Consider the following 7,774-nt stretch of genomic DNA (forward strand, 5'->3'; position numbering starts at 1 on the left):
CGTTATCAAGTTAGACTAAAAGAGTTGGGACCCTACACCTTAGAGAAACCTAGACTGAGGGGTGATCCAATTGAGGTTCTTAAGTAATGAAGGGTCCAATTTAGCATGGGAGAGGAGTCATAAATGTATATTGTAAAAGGCCAGATGTCACCCGGATCACATTAAATTTCATTTTCAGCAACGGGTTAATGAACCAGGAGGGCTGAGTGGTTAAGGTGTTGGACTTAAAATCCAATGAATATATGTCTGTGTGTGTTCAAACCCCACTCCTGGTATCCGTGCCGGCCAAATGTTACTTGTTGTTTCCCTGACTTTTGCCTTGCACCATCATCTCTTCTGTCATTTAATCACTCCTGCCTTCCAACCGATCACAGCTTCCTATTATTTGCCCCAGCACCGTTCCTTGTCTCTGCACTTGCTTATAAGCTGGGAAACCTTGAACTTAATCTCCTCTGTCCCCTCACAATGACCTTCTCATCTTTCCTGAACTGTGGTTCCTCACAGGATCCGCTGCCTCTCCGACTCCCCTCCAGGGGAAACTGAAGGCCCTGAGCCTGGGTCTTGCTTTCTACGCTTGCTGGTAGTTGAGTCCTTGCATGTCTAAACTCCTCCAGGAAGGGCTTGCCATAATCTTCCAATCTTCCCTGGATAAGGGGATTGGAGAGTGGCAAATGACACCCTTATTCAAGAAAGGGTGTCAGGACAGTCAAAGCAACTCCATGCCAGTTAATTTAACAACAATGCTGGGTAAGGTTTCAGAAATGATAATCAGGGAAAATATCAATGGACATTTAGAGAGGTTTGAGTTAGTTAAGGATATCCAGCATGGATTTGTAAAAGGCAGATCATGCTTCACTAATCTAATTGAATTTTTTGATGAAGGAGCAGAGAAGTTTGATGAAGGAAATGCAGTGGATGTTGTTTCTATGGATTTTACGAAAGCATTTGATAAGGTATCACATAAAAGGCTGGTTAACAAAATTGAGGCTCATGGAATAGGAGGGTCAGTGTCCAATTGGTTAAAAAATTGGATTAAGGGCAGAAACAAGCAAGTTGTAGTAAATGGTTTCTTTTCAGACTAGGGGATGGTCGACAGTGGTGTTCCCCGAGGGTCAGTGCTGGGATCACTGCTTTTCTTGCTATGTATAAAATATGTGGATCTTGGAATACGGAACAGAATCTCAAAATTTGCTGACAATACCAAACTTGGAGGTGAGGCAAACAGTGAGGATGATATGAACCGCCTGCAATAGGACATAGATAGGCTAGCAGAATGAGCAGAGAGGTGACGGATGGAATTTAATACTGTTAAGTGTGAGGTGATGCATTTTGACAGAAGGAATAGGGAGAGGCAATGTATCCTTAATGGCACAGTTCTAAAGAGTGTTCAGGGACAGAGGGACCTGGGGATGCATGTGCATCGATCTTTGCAGGTAGCAGGGCATATTGAGAGAGTAGTAGTAAAATATATGGCATCTTGGGCTTTATACAAACATACAAGCATACGAACATATGAATTAGGAGCAGGAGTAGGCCACTCGGCCCTTCCAGCCTGCTCCGCCATTCAATAATTTCATAGCTGAACTGATGACCCACATTTCCAGCTACCCCTGACCACCCCCTTGCTTATCAAGAATCTATCTACATCTGCCTTAAAAATATTCAAAGACTCTGCTTCCACTGTGTTTTGAGGAAGAGAACTGCAAAGACTCACAACCCTCTAAGAGAAAAAAATTCTCCTCATCTCTGTCTGAAATGGGCGACCCCATATTTTTAAACAGTGACCCCTAATTTTAGATTCTCCCACAAGAGGAAACATCCTTTGTACATCCACCCTGTCAAGACCCTCAGGATCTTATGTGTTTCAATCAAGTTGCCTCTTACTCTTCTAAAATCTGGTGGATACAAGCCAAGCCTGTCCAATTTTTCCTTGTAAGACAGCCCACCATTCCAGGTATTTGTCCAGTAAACCTTCTCTGAACTGCCTCCAATGCATTCACATCCTTCCTTAAATAAGGAGACTAGTTCTGTAGACAGTACTCCAGATGTGGTCTTACCAATGCCCTGTATAGCTGAAGCATAACCTCCCTACTTTTGTATTCAATTCCCCTCGCGATAAACACGAGCATTCTATTAGCTTTCCTAATTACGTGCTGTACCTGCATACTAACCTTGTGCGATTCATACACGAGGACACCCAGATCCCTCTGCATCTCAGGGCTCTGCAATCTCCCACCATTTAGTTAATATGCTTCTTTTTTATTCTTCCCGCCAAAGTGGACAATTTCACACTTTCCCACATTTTACTCCATTTGCCAGGTTGTTGCCCACTCACTTAACCGATCTACATCTCTTTGTAGCCCCCTTATAAGAACATAAGAAATAGGAGTAGGAGTAGGCCATTCAGTCCCCAAAGCCTGCCCCACCATTTAATAAGATCAGGGATGATTTGCCCCAGACCTCAACTCCTCTTTCGTGCCAGCTCCTCATAGCCCTCAACTCCCCAATATTTCAAAAATCTATCTACCTCCTCTTTAAATGCTTTCAGTGATTTAGCCTCCACAACTCTCTGGGTAGAGAATTCCAGACATTCACTACCCTCTGAGAGAAGAAATTCCTTTGCATCTCAGTTTTAAATGACTGTCCCCTTATTCTGTAACTATGTCACCTAGTTTGAGATTCCCCCACTGGTGGAAACATCTACCCTGTCAAGCCCCCTCAGAATCTTATACATTTCAATAAGATCACCCTTATTCTTCTAAACTTTAATGTATAAAGGCCTAACTTGTTAGCCATTCTTGATAAGTCAACCCCTTTCTCCCAGGAATCAGCCGAGTGAATCTCTTTTGACTGTATCCAATGCCAATATATCCTTTCTTAAATACGGGGACCAAAACTGTACACAGCACTCCAGGTGTGGCCTCACCAACACCCTGTACAGCTTTAACAAGACTTCCCTATTTTTAAACTCCAGCCCCCTAGCAAAAAAGGCCAAAATTCCATTTGCCCTCTTAATTACTTGCTGCACCTGCATGCTAACTTTTTGTGTTTCAATCACAAGAACACCCAGATCCCTCTTTTTTGGAGTCTCTGTCTATTTATATAATAGTCTGCATTTTGATTCTTCCTACCAAAGTGTATGACCTCACACTTTCTTGCATTAAACTCCATCTGCCAAGTTTTTGCCCACTCACTCAACCTATCTATATCCCCTTGGAGATTCCTTATGTCTTCATGACAACATGCCCTACCTATTTTTGTATCATCAGCAAATTTGGATATATTACACTCTGCCCCCTCCTCCATGTCATTAATATAGATAGTAAATAATTGAACCCCAAGCACTGATCCTTGTGGCACTCCACCAGTCACATCCTGCCAATGAGAAAATGGCCCATTTATGCCTACTCTTTGTTTCAAGGAATTGGTAACTCGTGTGTGCATCATCACTTCAGGAAGTGATGTCATACAGTATGTGACAGAGTAGGAGATGGGATGATCCCCGGTAAGATGTGCCTGTAATACTCTCCTGTAAATTGTATATAGTATTGTCAGTCTTCAATAAAAAAGTCAAATTATTTGTTGGCGTTGATCAGTGTGTGATTGGTAAGTCTGTGTGAAGAACAAGGGTTGGCAACATGTCTGTACATGGACACCAGTGTCCACGTTAAAACAGTTCGGTCCGTGACTGATAATTTCAGGGATGAGAAATTTCCCATTGGCTTCTTCTTCCAGACCAGTCTGACTTTCAATCAAATCGCAGCCGTCAGTTTCACAGCTGACAGGTCCTGAGAGCAGAGACAACGTTTCAGAACCTCGGACAAGTTCGGAGCTTTCCGGCAGTTCTGATTTCATTTAAAAGCCCTCCAGAAAAACCCGAGCTTGTCCGAGTTTCGGAAGTGCTGTCTCTGCTCAAAGCACCTGTCAGCTGTGAAACTGACGGCTGCGATTTTTTAACAAAGACTAACCATAAAGCTGAGAGTTCTCGCTCTCTGCAACTGTCAGAGAGAGGGAGAGAGAGAGAGGAGAGTAAGAGGGAGAGAGGAGACCGGGGGTGGGTGTCGGCAGAGAGAGAGGGGCAGAGAGAGAAAGGACAACCTGAAAGGTTTACCCCGTATCCTTAGATTATGACCCCTGGTTCTGGACTCACACCCAAATCCCATGAACGAATAAAAAAAGTCACAACTGTGATTGGCTCTTGTAGCGGACTCTGGTTAATAGACAATATTCGGAGCGCCGGCCCCAGACTGTTTGACACTGACTGAGCTGAGAAAATACAACTCACCCCCGAGAATCCGCAGCACAGACCGAGCGGAGAGGAAAACCTGTCCTGGGAACTCTACATTCAGGGAACAGTTTGTCCTGTGAATATGCAGATGTGAATATTGTGGAAGAGAGATTGTATTAAAGGGGAGGGCGGGTTAGTCTGAAGCCACTGTGTTTGTGGGTCCGCTCTCATCGCCGGATTTCAGAGTCATTCTTGTGTAAAATCAAATGATTTTCCAGTCAAAGAACCGCCCTGCTCCCTGCTCAGCCCCAAAGTGGGAATTCGGGATCATTTTTTTTAATTTCAAGATTTCAGTTGAAAAGTAGAGAACATGTCAGCGAGGGGTGAGAGAGGGCGGTCAGTGCAGCAATAAAACCAGGTGAAATGGAAAATGGAGTCCTCAATCCTAGTGAAAGCTTTTCAACAGCAAACATACTGGAGTGAGAGACCGGAAAGATCTAGTCTGGAAGTCTGGAGTGTCTGAATTTCAATGGAATTGGAGAGTTTGTGAGGAGAGAGAAACACAGAGAGACAGCAGGAGCCGGGAGCTGACAGCAGCTTGTCTCCGCCCCGTCCTCTCTCTGCCTTTAAGTTGCTCTGTGCCACCATCACCGGCTTCATTTCTGACCCAGTTCACATTGACAGAGAGAATTTGTGCAGAGTCCCGGACATGACCGATCGTGCAGCCGCCCAAACGGCTCCTCCAGCCGCCGCCGCCGCCCAAGTCAAGACCCCCAAGAAGAAGGCGGCGGCTCCCCGGAACAAGCCAGCCGGTCTCCCGTTGGGCGAACAGATCCTCAAGATTGTGCCGGCTTTCAGCGATCGCAAGGGGATGTCCCTGGCCGCCATAAAGAAGGCTCTGGGTAGCAGCGGTGTCGATGTGGAGAAGCTCAGGACCCAGATCAAGCAAAGTATCAAGAGGAATGTGAACAAAGGCTCCCTGGTGCAGAGCAAGGGACAGGGAGCCTCCGGCTCCTTAAAAAATCAGCAAGAAGGAAAACCCAGGGAAAAGTGGGAAAGAAGGTGAAGAAACCAGCAGACAAGAAATCTTTAGTGAAGAAACCAGCAGACAAGAAATCTTTAGCGAAGAAACCAGCCGACAAGAAATCTTTAGTGAAGAAACCAGCAGACAAGAAATCTTTAGTGAAGAAATCAGCAGCCAAGAAATCTTTAGTGAAGAAACCAGCAGACAAGAAATCCTTCGTTAGAAACCAGCAGACAAGAAATCATTGGTGAAGAAACCAGCAGCCAAGAAAGTGACAACAAAGAAAGTAACAGCCAAGAAAACGAGCAGCAAGGCGGCGGCAACGCCAAATAAGGCGGTGAAGAAAGCAGCGCTTCAGAAAAAGTCTCCTGCGAAGAAGGTCAAAAAAGGCAAGAGTGCGGCGGGCGGAAAGGCGCTGAAGAAAGTGCAGACATGGAAGAGCAAGGTCAAGCCGAAAGCAGCGAAGGCTCAGAAAGCAGGGTCTGGAAAGAAGTGAAAGAGCGCGGGAAACTTGTAAACATCTGAACACAAAGGCTCTTCTCAGAGCCACCCACATCTCTCAGGAAAGAGCTGATCCCCTGATCAAATGATCCCTGTCCCGGCCCCGCCTGCAGATTCCACATGGAAATGATTTGGAGTAAATCCAGGATCCCTGGTGACTTGCTGACATCCCCTCCACCAGCCCTTTCCCCACTCTCTGTAATAAAACAGAAGGATGTCCGGCCCTCACTCTAACTGGAGATGTGTTCGGTGTAGTCTCAGTTCACAAATTCAGGGGGAGAGTCCTGTAAGGTAGCTCGGTCACTCTGACTGAAACCGCCAGTTCCCCGGGGCTGCAGCCACTGACACTGCGGGGAGAGAATCCCCGACTCTATCCCGTCGCCGGGGGAACAAACAACTTTGTGTCCGGAGAAGAGGGAGGGCCGGGGAGAAGGTACATCTTAAAGCGCTGCAGTGGACTCAGCTCCTGTGTGTGCACAACTCTCACTGATTCCGTCCTCTGGGAACAGTGCGGTCTAAACAGATCAGGTTAGGAGAGAAACACACAGCCCGAGAATGGCCTCTTTCTTCCTGCATTTACTCTGTTCTGGGAGCAGATTCTCATTGAGAAGCGGTGCTCAGATCACCAGAGAGAAAAAAAAACACAATTCAAACTGTCCAAATGAAAAACAGAGAATTAACCCGGACACTTCCATTATTAAATTAATTCATCAGCTCCGAACCAGTTCCCGTTAATGTACCGGGATAATCTCGGGATTTATCAAATCGAAGGCAGCGGGATTTATTAAATTGTTGATTCTACACCCTGTAGTTCAGTTCTTCACTTAACTGGAGGGGGAGATGTGTGAGCAGAGAAACAGAGCGAAATCCAGAGAGGGAACTGAAAAGACACCTGGACAGATGTGAAACAGGTCAATCCACTGTTACAATAACTCCATCACTGATTCCCTCCTGACAGTAACCAGTCCTTTCACAGAGACTGTGGGTGGCTCTGAAAAGAGCCTTTGGTTTATTTGATGACATTTTGGCCGCTTTACTTTTTCTGGGAGCTCTGAGCGCTGGTTTTCTTGGGCAGCAGCACGGCCTGGATATTAGGCAGCACCCCGCCCTGAGCGATAGTCACCCCTCCCAGCAGCTTGTTGAGCTCCTCGTCGTTGCGGACGGGCAGTTGCAGGTGTCTGGGAATGATGCGGGTCTTCTTGTTGTCCCGGGCCGCGTTGCCGGCCAGCTCGAGGATTTCAGCGGTCAGATACTCGAGCACAGCAGCCAGATAGACCGGGGCTCCGGCACCCACACGCTCAGCATAGTTACCCTTTCTCAGGAGCCTGTGAACACGGCCCACCGGGAACTGCAGTCCAGCCCGGGAGGAGCGAGACTTGGCCTTGGCCCGAGCTTTCCCGCTGGTCTTTCCTCTTCCAGACATTTCCTCAAGCTCACAAATACTTTCACAAAGAATGGTTAATTTCCTTAGCATTAATAATAGCCAGTAGGCGGTCAGGATGGCCGAGCGGTCTAAGGCGTTGCGTTTAAGTCGCAGTCTCCATGGGAGGCGTGGGTTCAAATCCCACTTCTGACACCTTGTGTTTTGACTGCAATGGAGGCGTTTGGGAGCAGCGGTGAAGAGCAAAGAGAAAGCAGGAAAGAACATGGACAAGCAAAATAACAATGGACCCAAAGATGTTGCATCAAAACATTAGAGTAAGAGGCAACTAAGCAAACAGCAGGGCACAGAAAAGATCAAAAATGTAACCTTTGTATCGGGGTGGAAGATGTTGCCAATATCCTTAATGAATACTTTACTGTCTTCTCAAATGAGAGGGTGATGCAGATATTGTTATTAAGGAGGAGGAGTGTGAAGTATTGGACGTGATAACTTAAGGAGAGAGGAAGTTTTAATGGGATGAGCATCCTTGAATGTGGATAAATCATCAGGACCAGATGAAATGTACCCCAGGCTGTTGAATGAAGCCAGGGAAGAAATAGTGGCAGGTCTGACCATCGTTTTCCAGAGGATTGGAGGT

At 46.3% G+C, this 7,774-nt stretch overlaps 1 non-coding gene across 1 annotated transcript; it reads left to right on the top strand.

Moving 5' to 3' along the window:
* Positions 1-7,246: 7,246 nt before the first annotated feature.
* Positions 7,247-7,329, top strand: trnal-uaa (transfer RNA leucine (anticodon UAA)). The gene has a single exon. It is a non-coding gene; the product is annotated as a tRNA-Leu (tRNA).
* Positions 7,330-7,774: the final 445 nt, after the last annotated feature.

This window comes from Heterodontus francisci, chromosome 35 (genome assembly GCF_036365525.1).
Source record: "Heterodontus francisci isolate sHetFra1 chromosome 35, sHetFra1.hap1, whole genome shotgun sequence".
In the NCBI taxonomy this organism is placed as follows: domain Eukaryota; kingdom Metazoa; phylum Chordata; class Chondrichthyes; order Heterodontiformes; family Heterodontidae; genus Heterodontus; species Heterodontus francisci.